This window comes from Grammomys surdaster, unplaced genomic scaffold (assembly GCF_004785775.1).
Source record: "Grammomys surdaster isolate TR1022 unplaced genomic scaffold, NIH_TR_1.0 125600, whole genome shotgun sequence".
In the NCBI taxonomy this organism is placed as follows: Eukaryota; Metazoa; Chordata; class Mammalia; order Rodentia; family Muridae; genus Grammomys; species Grammomys surdaster.
This window is the reverse complement of record NW_021620443.1, coordinates 456,502-472,587: the sequence shown is the minus strand read 5'-3', so window position 1 is coordinate 472,587 and position 16,086 is coordinate 456,502. Positions and strand designations below refer to the sequence as shown.

The 16,086-nt window shown below is 42.8% G+C and overlaps 1 protein-coding gene across 1 annotated transcript in view; it reads right to left on the bottom strand.

Annotated features, from left to right (window-relative positions):
• The window catches only part of Fhl2 (four and a half LIM domains 2), a 69,715-nt gene extending 53,862 nt beyond the window's left edge, over positions 1-15,853 (bottom strand). Inside the window, exon 1 of the mRNA XM_028786823.1 lies at positions 15,737-15,853. The gene's annotated coding sequence lies outside the window, so the exon portion shown is untranslated. The remainder of the gene's footprint in view (positions 1-15,736) is intronic.
• Positions 15,854-16,086: the final 233 nt, after the last annotated feature.

Below are 16,086 nucleotides of genomic sequence, written 5' to 3'. Positions count from 1 at the left end.
GAATATCTCTGTAGAATAGAATAAATTTTCAGCAAATACAACCTTGATGTCTTTACTACTGGCAATCTGTTTTCTTAGTCTGACTTGCAGGCTTCATCTGCAAAACAGGGGGCTAAGAGAAAGTGGTTCTTTTCTTTTTCTCATATTGATAGTATAGCATTATGAGGCATACACAGTAATTACTGGAGGGTTCAGGATACATTGGCCAACACTTCAAGAGCAGGATTGAGTACTTGGATTCATTCCCGTTCTTTGAGACAAGCCAATTGACAGCCTTCATGCTAGTCTGCCCCACCAAGTCTAGGTGACATAAATACACAGATTCGTTTTCTTAGAGTTGTAGAGAGTAGAAGTCCAAGATCAAAGTGCCAGTAGACTTGTCTCTTTTGAAGGCAATAGACAAAAATTTATACCATGACTCAGCTAGCTTGGTGAGTTGCTAGTGATTGGTGGCTTTCCTTGTCTTGTAGACTCATCACCTTGATCTGTTTTCCTGTTCACATACTGTTCACTCTGTCCAAAATATTTCCCCTTTATCAGGATGTACCTCATACTAAAGGAGCATGCATGCTAATAACTTCACATAAATTAACTGCATTTGTAACTGTTCTACTATCAAATGAGGTTCCACCCTGAGTTGTTAAAGGTTATGACTTTAGCATGAATTTTGGGTTTGGGGGCATATTCTACCCCTTAGCCAGACTAAGGGAGAGGTGCAGATTAGAGTCAGACTCCATGTAATCCAGGCCTCCTGGGAACAAAGCTTTCTGGTAGGAATAAAATGACTATCACTTCTATCTATCATTACCAGCTTGACACTAGTCTGGGGAATAGCCAGTTCTTCATAGTCAGGGCAGTTCTTTACAGGGCAGAGTCTTCATGGACTTGACCTGGTGCTAATGAGTTGGGCTCTATAGTTAGCTCTATAATGGCTCTACAGTTGCATCCTGCTTTGTTGGAGGTTATGGACTAGGGGTTATAGATCAGCAGTCCAGTCCCTAATTATTGAATGGTAGGTGTTAGGATAGATAAATCACAATTACCATTGTATTTCCCTAATCGTGGGTTCGTTGTCTAAGGATTCAACTAACCATGCCTAAGAAATCCTCCCAACAACTTCCTAGAGATATCCAAAAAGCAAATCTTGAATTTGCTGCATGGTGAATATTATACCACATTGCATGTAGGAAGTGCTATGTAGGCATTGTAGCAGGTATGTCTCAGGTAGTATATATGAAGATATGCCTGGGATATATGCAAAAATGATACCTTACAATGCACTTGAGTGTCCATGTGTTCTGGAGGTCTGAAACTAACCTCCTGTAAACATAGGCTCTACAGAAAGCCAAATGCATGAGGAAAGAAGGTAAACTCCGCTCTCATCCAGGAGACAAATTTATCTGAAATTAACATCATTACATTGATGTCAGAACTGCCAAATTCAGGCGTATCAATGACATAGAAAGGACAGTGTGTCCTGGGCTCATAAAGCAGACTCCTTGCTCACAGGAACTCCTTGTCCTGAAGTTTCATTTTCCTGGTATATTTCTCTGATTTAACAGAAAATATGTCCTGTTCTCCTCACTTACATTGGAATTAATATTGGTTGTTGTTGTTGCTGTTGTTTTTTTAAGCTTCCATTAGCCTTTTGTTTCTCTTTGGGTCCTGTAGTTGTATATGAGGGCAAAGCAACCCAGGGGGGTTGCCAGAGAGAAATGACAATTGAAACCACTCTCCCAGATTCCTGTTTCAAGTTCCTCAACACACTAGTTGCTCGACAGTATGTGAGCATCAGGAAGCAAAAGTCACAGGGAAAGTGCTGCGTGGCTTAAAGACGGATGCCTAGCTTGGAACTGTACCATGCTTGCTGTTTTGGCTTTGAGTTCACTCTCACTCCCATCCACTGCAGAGAAGAGGACACGGGTTGCCTCCCCAGTGAACTCTCACCACTTCCTGGCTTTTCTAAGCGCGTGACAGACTGGACTTGGAGGTCAACATCCTATGGTGGGAAAAGTAGAGGTCCGTGGGAAAAAAAACTTGATTTTTCTCAGATAAGGCAAAACTATCAGGAGATGAAGTCATTATGGAAAGAAGGGGCCACAGAAAAGGCAAACATCTTCTTTCTGATTTATAATTTCCTTTGTTTTGGTTTGCTTTCAACTTCAGGATTAGAGCTCTAGATAAGACATGATCTACAGAGCAAACTGCAAGCTACTTAGAATCGCAAGGAGTATTCAAACCAGTTTGCTGATTATTTTGTTTGTTCAAGAAGATATGACTAGATAATGTTCCAGATCCAAGACCTCAAAGTTAAATGCTGCCTGCACTCTGAAGTGCCACCACCCAACACGGCTGAGGTTAATCTCATTCTCTTTATTTAATTGACTAAGAAATCCATTGTCTATATCAGTATACTGTGAATGAACTCATTGTCTATATCAGTATACTGTGAATGAACTCATTGTCTATATCAGTATACTGTGAATGAACTCATTGTCTATATCAGTATACTGTGAATGAACTCATTGGGCTTCATACCAAAATCATCACAGAATTACTGGTTCTACGCTAGCATTTTCACAATTAGACCACATCTATCACCTGACTGGGAAATCAGAGCAAATGTACCATAGAGCCCACTGCGTCAAGGCATTAAGTTCCTCATCCCTTAATTCCCCCACAACTCAAAGCATGTAGGAATCCAGCAGCATCCCCTAGCAGCTGAGAGACTCTGGGAATAAGTAGGGTGATTGCTTTGAACCTGATCCAGTAGTATGATCAAGAACCAGGTCTTTGTGATAGTTTCTCTTTTCCCATCCCTGACATTGGCCCCAGGGTGATGAGGATATTCTAGATTTTGCAGCAGGACTAAGGCCACCTCACATCAGAGGACATTCTCAGATATGAGGATCAGCCAGAAGCAGAGAGATTACCAAAGACAAGATGGCAGCAGCACAAAGACAGGTCACCTTCGGTTACTGGGAAACCACTTGATTTCAAAAACTTATTTCATAAGCCCTACCATTGACACCCTACAAGTACAATTATCTGTACTGTAGATAAATGTAGATAGAAGGACAGAGAAGAAGACTTGCTTAAAACTTTGATTCTGACATTGGGACCAGAATAAAACACACCTTCTTCTTCTGTATATGCATGTAGGTCTGTGCCTGCCACAGTGCATATGTGAAAGTCAGAAGGTAACTTGTAGGAGTCAGTTCTTTCCTTTTACTACATGGGTCCCAGGGAGAGAATTTATATCATCAGCCTTGGTGGCATGTGTGTGTACCTACTGACCTGTCCTGCCCGCCACACACACTTTTTACTCCTAACAATGTTTCAGTATTTTTGACGAATATACGAACAATTCTTTATTGTTATTGTCGTTATTGTTATTATTGTTGTTGCTATAGTGATTGGGCAAGTCACCCTATTTTTACTGCAGGAAGAGTACTTATCGTCACATCTTGCTTTCTGGCTCAAAGATTCTGCCTCCTCTGCTGCAGGCTAATGGCTGCATCCTTTGGGGTCTCCAGCTCTGTCTCCACTGGATGCTAAGTTCTATCATTTGCATCAGTCAAAGCTCCCTGGGCTCTTTTGCAAGCAGATTCTGTTCCCACAAAGAAGAAGGAAGAAAGGAATTTTCCAGATCTCTAGAAAGGCAATGTGCTTTCTGTCTCAGACTTGTTAGCCTACCTTAGACAAATCACTATTCATTGCTGATGTCTAAAACCAATTGTGACCATATTACCTTAAGCAAGTTCCATAATAGGAGCCAAGAGTAACCAAAACGGGGATGAAAAACACATGGCAGAGATGAAAATGTCTATTCAAGTACCTTTGCACTTGGCTCTGTCTAGACAAGGTTGAGGGCTGCTGGGGCTGCTCCACACCAGCACCCCAGTGTTCTCTCTCCTTTCACTCATTAGCAGTCAAGAAAGGGGCCAGTGATGGGAAAGTCTGCTTCCTACACCAACCTTCTGCCCCATGACAGGAAAAGGCTGGATTCAGGAGCAGTCTCACAGATCCTCAAACGAATCAGAGTTTAGGCCTGGCCTTGAGTTGGGGTGTTTTCTACACATGTGGCATGGAGCAGGTTAGGCAGAATGCACAAAGGCAAAATGCTCAGCACACCCCACACAGAACACACAGCCTGTGTCTGTGCTGCCCACAGAGACCACAGAGGCTGCACAGAAACCACAGAGGCTGCAGCTGCAGTCATCACAAGAACTAAGCTTCTCAGAGAGTTCCTTGCCCAAGGTTCTATCACCTTTCAGAGAGGAGTATAGACTTTCAGTACTGATTTCTCTCCCTCTCTCTTTTTTCTTTTTATTGGTAGAACTGATGTCTTAGCTGGGGTTTCCATTGCTGTGAAGAGACACCATGACCAAGGCAATTCTTTTAAAGGACAACATTTAACTGGGGCTGCATTACAGATTCTGAGGTTCGATCCATTGTCATTAAGGCAGAAAGCATGGCAGCAATCATGCAGGCACGCTTCTGAAGATGAGAGTTCTACATCTTCTTCCAAAGGAAGCCAGGATCAGACTGTTTCCAGACAGCTCTAGGAAGGTTACAAAGACTACCTACGCAGTGACACACTTGCTCCAACAAGGCCACACCTCCTAATAGTGCCACTTTCTGGGCCAAGCATATTCAAACCACTACAACTGAACAATTGGGAAGACATTTCACCAGCTCTCTCAAACCTCGACATCCATAGAGGGAGAATTTTTGAGAGAAAGCATGCTATTAGAAAAGGCATTCTAAGCATCTAGACAAATGCAGAAAACAAGCAAGCAACACAGTCTAAGGCCAGAGATCAGGAACTCTGCAGCAACCACACCCAAAGGACAATTCATAGCTACCCCATGCCTTCCACAGATACAGCACTGGAATAATACTATAATACACTACTGTGAAAGAATTCTTAATCTTCCTTCCCAAGGTGAGGTCTCTCTGATTTTCTATTTTTGTCTAGTTTCTTTCATTTTGCTATTTAGAATACATTGGGCTGCATCCATGGAATTGATATGCTAATACCATGTCTCCTAATATGCTAGGAAGCTGTAAAAGTTGAAACATTTTGTGAAAACTCAAATAAGGAAGGAGTACTCATGAGCCTTTGGAGAGGATAGCAGAGATAAAGGCATTCTCAGGGCAACGTCATAAAATAGCAAATGAACAGGGCCAGATCTCCAATAATGATAGTCATTGCGCTTTGGAGATAGTGTAAGCGGCTCACAGAGTCAGCATGTAAACAACCAAACTTCAGCATTTCTGATCTTCTACAAGAAAGGAATTCAAATAGTTTAGGCTACAGGCAAGTTCACAGAGGCCATGTGTTTATAGTGTAGGCAGCATTGCTGGGGCCCTTGGTGCTGGTGTTCTGAGAATTTGAACCAATAGATTTTTGGCTCTGCCTTAAGCAAAGGCAATAAAGGCTTTTCCAAGCAAATCTTTGGGCCTGATATACAAACATGTATCCCTTAAGTGATGGAGACACATTCTGAGAACTGTAAAGTTTGGCAGTTTCATCATCGGGCAATTTTCTCACCATGTGAACTTCAAAGCATGTACTTCCTCAACCTTAGATGGTGTGACCTCCTACATGTGTAGGCTGGAAGGGTCAATCTATTCCCTCTTACTATAGTTCTATACAGCACGTTACTCTGTTGAGTAGGGCAGGCAACTGGGACATCATGGCAGGCTTCAAGTATATACAAATACCAAACAGGTACAGTAAAAGTCTTTAGTGTGAGCCATTTTGTTTGTCTGTTTTACCTCCATCATGATCATGTGGTATGTCACTATACTGCTCTGATCTAAATGCCATTCTGAACCACATTTAAAGAATTCTCAAGGGGACCTCAGCTTAGGAAATACATTTTGTAAATACTGTGGACATCCTTTGTAGAGAGAGATGAGAAAAATGTATGTCTACACATATATACATACATACTACATACATACATACTACATACATACATACATATATACATACATACATACATCTCCTTGTCATAAATACACAGTCCGTGTGTACATTAACCTCTCTTTTCTAACACTACAATATAAACATCAAGTAGAGTGGACATAGAACAACAACTGGGCGCAAGTGTGTACCCCAATTCCCGACACTCATGATTATGCCCTGTCATCCAGGAGTTTGCTAAGGGTTCCCTGGTCCCTTCTGCCCAGAGGATGCTTGCAGCTCTGGAGACTTTGTATATTTTTGTGTGGGGAGAATACTGTGCTTCCTATGTGAGGTCTAGAAAGGAATTATCGGACAGGTTTGAGAGCCAAGGGGTTGGCAAATGTTGACACTCAGGAAAAATGATGCCTCAAAATGAGTATCTCAGAAGCAAAGTTCCTCCCTGATCTGACCTCCTGACCTCCTATCCTTCATTCTCCCTTGAAACAAGCTACACAAGTCCAGATTATTCTTTCCATAGGCAGGTCATGGAAATCTGCACAATGGGTCCTATTTCCCTCAAGTCAGTCATGAAATATAAAAATTGTCTTCTAGTTTTTCTGTCTATAGGAATTGGAGTTGAATTGCTTTGTGTGTGTGTGTGTGTATGTGTGTGTGTGTGTGTGAATATAGCTATTTGTACACCACGGTACATGTGTGGAGTTCAAGGGACAACCAACAACCTCTGGTTTGGGTCCTTGCCTTCCTCTTGTTTGAGACGGAGTTCTTTGTTGTTTGCCTCTGCGTATATCAAGGTTGCTGATCTGAAAATTTGCAGGGCACCTCACATTTTCACCTCCCATCTCACCATAGAGTCAGTAAAAATGCATGCCATGCGTAGCTTTTTGTGGTTTCTGAAGATTCAAAACTAGGTTCTTATGTGTGTGCATGGGGCAAAGGCTTTACCCACTGAGCATCTCCCCAGGATCTGCCCTGCCTGTTCATTTAGGAGTCAGCCACAAAGAAATTCTCTAATCTATCTTGTCTGGGAGTAGATTACAGACTTCTAGTTCAGAAGGGTCCTGCCTCCCACCTGGGAGGAAGGAATGCTGCACAGCAGGCCACAGACAATGGGAACAAGCCCTGTGGGTTTCCCACTAGTCTGTTTCCATTGCGTCATCACTTTTTCTCAGTCACATTTCTGACACCAGCTCTTGCCGTATTGACCCCAAGCATGAAAATGGATTGTCCTTCCTTGACCTATGCTCTTTAATCTGAAGATTCTTATTGTCAGACCCTCCGCCCACCCTCCCCCCCAAAAAAATCCCAGACAAATAGCTAACTGAGGTGCCTATTAGCACACCAAAGTGCACGTTGGCAGCACCTGGCTCACTCAGAAGTTCCTGTCTACTTTTCTCACCTCTTTCCTCTTACCCTAAACCTTTTTAACCTTTGAGACTGGGTTTTTCTTTCCTCCCCTTCCCTCCCCTCCCCTTCCCTCCCCTCCCTTCCTCTTCCCTTCCCTTTTTTAGCCTTCCCTTCCCCCAGCTTCTCTTTCCTATACAAAGCTGCCATTTCATCTCCTCCCTTTCTTGGTCCTCCATTCTTGGCTGCTAATCTCTCTTGCTCGTCTCTCTTCTCTTCCTCTCTAATCTATCTGGCCCTCCCTCCCTCCTCTTATGGCCTAGTTCAGTCTACTGGTCATGTCTTGTCTACTAGTCTTGCTCCCTGCCCTGGACACTCTCTCTCTCTCTCTCTCTCTCTCTCCTCTCTCTGGCCATACTCTCCTTCATAGCTTCAATAAAAGTCATTTAAACTATGTTTTGGAGGGGTCATGTCCTCATTTTCATTCACTTAAGCCATGTATAACTACACTCAGATAAATGCCTTACGTATCCCTCCTGTTAACCTGACAATTGTTAGTTTATCTCAGCCTATTTCAGTATTTGGCCTTCAGGGGAAAAGTCAAATGCCACACTGTGAATATCACTGTTCTGCTAAGTGATGCCTCTGACCCCTGGTCTCCCCTTACACTTAATTGTTTTTGGACCTAAATAGATTCCCATCTCTCTCTCTCTCTCTCTCTCTCTCTCTCTCTCTCTCTCTCTCTCTCCAGGAGGGCATCTCCTTTGCTAGCCTTGGAAGCTATGGGTTCTTTTCAGTCTTGGGGTGTTGAGAGTTCCATAGTTCCCTGCAGCTTGATTTTGAACCAGTCACCACCTGCTCTATAGAGGGCCATACTCAACTGCTGCAGACACATGGCTGTACCCACCCTTCCCTTTGTCCTTATACATCATCTTGTTCTGCCCCACCTGCTGGTTTAATCTTGGAGCTTCTGTCTTTCTACTCTGGGCAACCTTCTCGACTACTTGGGCCTGGCATGCCCTGGAGAACACTGAGCTAGATCAGCCTTTCTGTTGGCCCCTCTCAAGTGTTAAGAGGTTCACCTCACCTGATCCTCTTGGCACTGGGCTCCAGTCAGGCAGGGTCTGCCTGGTGCTCCCTGCATTCTGTGAAGGCACCTGGCTCCTGATGAATGGGAGGGACAGCTCAGTCTGTCTCCAACAGAGCTTTCATCTCTCCCCAAGACTGACATTTATCACACAGCTGTAGTCTCAATCATATGTTTGAGGATGTAGTGAGACTGATGATTTTAAAACACCTCGGTGAGATGCGGCCATTTTCAAAGTTCACTGTGAAACTGTGGCATCCTGTACTGCAAATGGGCAGGGTAGAAGAGTGAACTGCCCTGTGCAGAATCTCAAAGGAAGCCTAGGCCAGGCTGCAGTGCTTCCCACCTCTCTTATAACTACTGAGCACCAGTGAGTGTGCTCAGTAGTTATACGAGGTTCAAGCTATGGTTCTGTTACAGAGCCATTTCCCTAAGATGTACACATTCTATTGCACTCCTAAGAGTACGTACCACAGGAAAGATGGACACAAGAAGACAATGTCAAGGACGAATTTGATGGGGAGGCAAAAGCAACAAGCCTTAAACACAGGTGGCTTTCAGAAACTGAGAAAGTCAAGGAGGTGAATTCTTGATGGTGTGTACTCCATCCTAACACCTGGATTTTAATTTTAGCCCAGGGAGACACACTACAGACGTCTCACCTTCACAGCTGCAAGACAACTTAGATTAAAGGCAGCAAACTCATGCTGCAGCAGCATCATGGAACTGATACCATCACTGCTGTGTACCAGTTGACTGATTTCACTGCAGTTCTTCACTGAAAGCTAGGGATACAATAGAACCTGACTGCTGTGAAAGCAAGAACTTTTTTTTACCATGGTATTTACATATTTGTATATTCAATAGTTATTGAAAGTCACCTAGAGATGGATATGGGAGAACATGAACATGCATAGTTTCTATATAAATGCTGCACCAGTTTACTTGAGGGACTTGGACTTCTGTAGATTTTAGAATCCAAGGTATCCTGAATGTAATTCTCTATATTTACTGAGGGATAGCTGAATACATGCCATATTCATGCATGTGTATTTCCAGGTGTATTATAAGATAATGCTTTGAATATATATATATATATATATATATATATATATATATATATATATGTGTGTGTGTGTGTGTGTGTGTGTGTGTGTGTGTGTGTGTGTGTGTGAGAGAGAGAGAAAGAGAGAGAGAGAGAGAGGGAGAGAGAGAGGAGAGAGAGAGAAATACATCAGAAAAGGCACTAGAAAGTATAAATTTTAGATGGGGTAAGAGGTGGGTCTCCAGACAAACAACCCTCATACCCATTCTTCTAGGTTTCCCCCTAAAGACACGTTGCCCCCAATGCCAGCAGGAAGTAGCCAGATTTCACGACGACCCTATTCCTGCTTTGCCGTCACCTCTTTCTAATTTTTCTTTTTCATTAAACCAAAACGTGGGAATGTTAATATTCTGTCTAAACTCCACCTCCACAGTTATCTGGCAACACCCAGATATGCTCCTCCCCACAGTTACCTGGCAACAGCCAGGTAGGTGTGCCCACTATAAAAGGGGCTATTTGCCTCCTCCTCTCTCTCTTACTCTCTTACTCTCTTGCCTCTAGCTTCTCCTTGCCCTTCCTCCCTTTCCTTCCCCCTCTCTCCACGTGGTCATGGCCGGCCTACGCTTCTCTCTCCTCTTTCTCTACCATCTTCTCCCGTTTCTCTCCCTACCTTTGCCCTCTGCCCTGAATAAACCCCCTCCCCTTTAAAAAAAAAGAGGTGGGTCTCAGATGTAGTTTGATAAGAAGAGAGGAAGATATGTTATTCTTAGGTAAGTACATGATTCCCTGAGGCTTCAGCAAGTGTCAAAGTCCAGTTGGACACAAACTGGCCCAGTTGGGGGAAGGCCGATGTGACTGGAGATGGCTAAGTGGAGGGATGACACACATATGGAAACAGGGTTTTTGACCCTTGGATCATGTAGGAGTCTGTAGGCTGTGGTTAGATTCTGAATGTATTGATTTGGGAAGCCTTTCTTGGGTTTTGAGGAAGGGAAACCATGTTCCAGTTCAAGTTACAAATACAGTGACAGGTTTGTAAAGAAAGCTAGAGGTTAGGTTGAGTATACGCTGGCCTGCATGTCTGTCTGGCTACTCCTGCCTTGGGCTTGGTTCATGGTCACTCCCCAGGAAAGAGATGCTACATATGAAAGTAGCAACAGCTGAGGGAGGGAAACTAAGCCCTGCCCAGTGTATCAGCAGCCAGACCAGAGGATCTGCTGCTCTTGCTAGATAGACAGTAGGCCTGCTACCTATGGATTCTTCCACCCAAACCTCAGCATATAAATGAGGCTGACCTTAGCTCTGTGAATTCGGAAGCCTCGGACTTGTTGAGAACCCTGTTTTAATCACCACGTCCCTTCTCAAGCCATCCCTATATCTTGCAGAGGTTTTCTATCTGGACGGGTGTGTTAAAATGGAGTGGAGATTGGGATTACTTCTTCCCCCTCAAGGATGCTAGCCAATGGTGGTTAATTTGAATGCCAACAAATTTGCAGCTCCAAAGGAAGAGGCACCTAAAATGAAGTTGTCTGCATACATATCAGATTTCTTAGCTCTGTCAGTTGTTGTAGTTGACCACCCTGTGTCTTCTGACTCTAGGATTGGAAGAGAATAACGCTTGATCATCAGCCCTTAGTTCAGTGTAATTAAAACTGGCTTTGAAATAGGAAGTATGCCATATTAACTGCTTGTATTTGAAGAAAGAATCATGACTCCTAAAATTAATTAAAAGACTCTGCTAAAAATAAGATGACTGTTCAGAAAGGAAGCTCATAGAGTTTAGAAGTTAGTCAGCAATACTCCCCCCATGCAATACACTGGAGAATTCTAAGTCATATGATCTACTTAAGGGCACATGATCATCAAATATTAGTATTCAGTGTCCAATAAAATGCCATTTAAAACGTTACTGTAGGTGCCATGTTCTTGTACTGTGTACAAAAGGGTCAGGGAGTTAATATCAAGCCTATTTATCAGCCACCATCGCAAAGGAGGAAACTGCTGTCAGCTAAGAGAAAGCTTCTAGCTCTCTCTTTGGTTTCCAGCACTCCTAGAACTCTTAAGTATGTATTGACCACACAGTTTCGTTCCACAAACATTTCCTAGGCTGTTGGGTGAGTCACTGTGCCAGCTCTGAATCTGACTGAGAAAGGTAAATATACCGTTCCCAAGCTCCAGGGGGTGCTGAGTCCCACGAAGAATCCATGAATCCGCGGGACAGGAGGTTGGCATCCTCACTTTCTGTTTAGACTCTATAAACGCTCCCTGTGGTTGGGCCCAATCCTGCTTTTCCACTCACTGCTTCCGTGCCTCCTGCATCCACTAGGATCTAACAGGCCTCCTCAGAGAGCCACCACGGAAAGCACAAGCAAATCTGGGTGTTGAACTCACATTGGTGCTGGCTGTGCCTGTGTACATTTCAGCACCCGCTGCTCCTCTCCCTCACGTTCAAACTGAATAATAAAGCACAAGCAATACGTGTGTGTGTGTGTGTGTGTGTGTGTGTGTGTGTGTGTTAGAACATGTGAGATTCTGTGTGGATGCTGCAGGCAGAGAAATGCATATTCGGACTAAAACTTCCTCCAGACACACCAGTCACTGCAATTGCGGCGCCGCCCAGAACTGCCTTCATGTGAGTCAGCAATAACACAGCCAACTCAGGGCTTCAAATAAAATGTGGGATTGAAATCAACCCCAATTCACATACTCTTTTAAACTCTTTTTTTCTCTTTCTATTTTTATTTTGGGGAACCAAGACACTTCTTCATTTCCTTTTTTAAAAATATGGAATGTAGGAACGGTCCCAATAAGAACAAAAAGAAGCAAGCCAGTCCTTGTCTCTAAGTCATTAGACTTCAAACCCACATTTAGAGGATTTCTTGGGCCTTAGAGAAACCGCATCTCTGCCTATTGTCCACACTCTTTCCCGTTGCCATGTTACAGATGCTAACAATCCACCTCTGTTTCCTACAGGCTGAGGAAGACCTGAGGAGCAAGCCAGTTAGCAGAGTCTCCTGCTGTCTCTGTTCCATTTCCTGCCTGGACTTTCCTTCCTGATGACTGTAAGCTGTAAGCAGAAATAAACCCTGTCCTCCCTGAGGTGGTCATGGTATTTATCACAGTCACAGAAGCCAAACTTAGACACGTATATTCATATTATTAAGCTGTATGGTTTTCTTTTGGTTTGACCTTGAGGTATTATTTTTAAATTGTAACAAAAATCCCATGTTGAAATAATTTTCATTCCTCTTCCATTTGAAATGTGTTTTTTAAATGCAAATGAAGCACTAAATTGCAAAACCGTCTTTGAAGTTAAAAACTCGATGAAAAAAATTAAACAGCAGAGGCCTTGCTTGGCCGGAGAGCTTCCTGTATTCAATTTCCAGCACCAAAAAATTTACACTATATATCTTTACTAATTTTCACCTTTATAATTCCCCATTTATGAAGTCCATCTGCTACATATTAGACTGCCCATGGTTCTCTTTGTTCCTTTCTAGTTCTCACTCACACTTTAGCACAATGGAGATAGAGTGATGAGTTGCTGATTAATAAGCGGTAATAAAAACATCAGCAAAATAGATTTGTGAGGCTGGCTAGACGGTTTAGCAAGGAAATATGTTTGCTTGTGTGGCCTGACAACATGAGTCCAATCCCAAGGTCCACATAAAAGTGGAAAGAGAGAACGGAGTCCAACGAACTGTGCTCTGCCCTCCACAGGCAGGCTGTGGCCCAGGGGCACATATGTACATACGATAATGATAATTTTTTAATAGAAAAATTAAAGCTTAGTTTTTGTTTGTTTGATTGATTGATTGAGGTGAGAATATACTAATAAAGGCACAGAATGGTAGAGTTCTGCATGACTCAAGAGGCTACATCAAGAGCACAGAAATCACCAGAGCCATCAGACTGAAGCCAGTTGGTACAGTCTGATAAAATGTCCAAATCTCCAGAGATGTGTTTGGCTTTCCATTTGTGCAACCATTACAGTGTTTTAACGAAAGAACTAAGAAGAATCATGCTGTCATACAGAAATAGTCAGGTTTTAAAACATTGGATTTTGAGTAGATAGTAAAAATATGTGAACCATTAATTAGACAAAAACAAGTTACCATATAACCTGATTAAATTTATAGTCAATGCATATTTTGATCATTTTTATATAAAACCAAATCCTTTAAAATTATAATGACTAATATTTTAAGATGAATCAAAACCACATAATTGTAGAAGGAAAATATAATTCTAGGGGCTAGAGGTCTCTTTTCCTCTTTTAAAAGTGTGTTTATATTAATAATTGCTCTTCTTGGCAAGAGTATCTAGAATTAAGAGGCAGGAACGGGACTGGGGAGATGGTTCAGTGGGTACAATACTTGTTGTACAAGCATGAGGACCAGAGTTCTGATGTCCAGCCTCAGAGTAAATGCAAGGTAAACATAGGAGCCAGCTTACAATCTCAGTGCTGATGAGGTGGTACCAGAGGGTCCTTGGAGCAAGATGGCTAGATTAGCTGGGTTGGTGAACTCTTCACTCAAGTGCAGAGTGATCACTGAAGAAACCTGACATCAGCCTCTGGCCTCCACAAACATATGTGCACACTTGGACAGCTCCCACATGCACTTCACACATATGAATGCACATACATGTACATGCAACTCCATTACATGCACACACAAGCCAAAGGTAAAACAGAAGACAAGGTGAACCATCAGAATGGAAAAACAATTATCCTTATTAGACTTATTATCACACATAATTTCTCACTTTCCCTCTTTATGCCAAGTACTAAGTATTTTTGAGATGTAGTGAAAGGTGTCAACACTCTGGGATTGGGAATTGAGGAAAAAGTATGAAGTGTTCTAGAATCTTGGAGGGAAAATTCTGGAAGCACTAAGTAGACTGATAAAATCTACAAGTTCAAAACACTCTTCACAACAGGTTAGATCTGGACAGTCAGAGGATCCTATTGGGGGAGAATGTATAACTCTTAGTAGACATTCTATATTATATTTTCTTAAGGCTAGGGAGGGCATGTTTAGCCTGATGACAGAATGTTTGCCCAGCATGCACATGGCTTCGATCCTTCACTTTTCCACTCTTGGAAAACATTTATTTTTTTATTGATTGCTGCATATGTATGTGTGTCTTTATGTATCTCTTTCTGTGTGTGCACACACATTTACATGTTGATCCACCGAGGCCGCAAGAGGGTGTTAGTTCCCTAAAGCTGGAAGTATAGGTAGTTGTGAGATGATTTCTGGGACCCGGTTAAGAGCCGCAAGCACTCTCAACCACTAGGCCATCTCTCCAGTCCCCTAGTCTTTTTTAATATTAGAAAAGTTCCTGAAATGTGATGATTGGAACTGATTAGTCCTCGGCTGAATGAGAAACAGAGGCCTTTTCTAAAATAGGATGAATGCTACTGTGTACCCGGCTTAATCACAGTCCAGTTAGCCTAACAATAACACAGAATCCAACTCATATCCCCTGAGAAACAAGAAAACAACAACAAATCTATAAACTGTGCCTGTGAGATTAAAATTATATGAGCCTAAAGCTTGGGCTTTATGTTTGGGCTTCAGAAAAAAAAAAAAAAGACTGGGTTGACAAGATTTTTTTCTTTTTTCTTCTTGTTTTTGTTTTTTAATTATGATAAAATTCATCACATAGTCTGGCAAGAGGTCCTTATATATGCTATATCATTGCCATCTGTGTCATTTTATCAATATTGAGAATGTTATGCTATCTGCCAGAGCATCATTCAGTCCAGTACAGCTTAGCTACAAGAAATAGTAAAACATGCACATATTCCCTTTAAAACACACAACAGCTCTGGACTTTCAAACTATCAGCCCTAGCACGTAAGTCATCTTGTATAAACATGCTTTCCCAGAGTAATCAGACACATCAGTAATTGGCCTTTTCACCCAGGCCTTCCGGAAATACTGGGATGGGGAGGGAAGGGGGGGCTCAAGTACATTGACCCTATCTTGTGTTTATGTTAGAATTTTTCTTCTTCCTTTGCTTCCTCTTTGAAAGCTCTTCTGGTTTTCAGTTCTGGTTCCCACAAAGAGACGTCAAGGTGAGGAGGTACCCAGGCTGTTCTCAGCATCCAAGTGGCTGTTTGGGGAGATGGGGTCCTGAGGTTCCAGTGCTTGCCTGGGTCTAGGACACTCCCTTTATACTGAACACAAACCCTTCTAAACTCAGTTGGCATTTATGTATGGCCTGAATGTGCGCTGGAACTGACTGGCATAAAGAAACAAACAAAAAACAAAGCAAAGCAAAACAGACCAACAAACCAAGTAAATGTGACCCTTACCTGTGGTGTCAGAGGTCAAGGCCCTTCCTTCTGGTCCCTTCAAGCAACCAGACCAGCGGGGATGAGGCCCAACACTGTGCAGGCAGGCCTTGTGCCTCATTGGATTGCCTCAGTGTTGTGGGCTTCTATCAGCAGAGTTATAAATAAGGCATGTCCACTGGCCCAGCCCAATAGATAAGAGCCTAACCCTGGCTCCTGCAAGCCTTTTTTGGTCTCTAAATGCAGAAAGTCTCAGGGCCCAGTTGGGAAGGGGCTGATGTGCATGTCCCCATTTGGCCTGCTTGTCTCAAGGACACCCACCTTGGGACTCACGTGTATTCCAGCAATATAAGAGCAACTGGAAGAGGAAG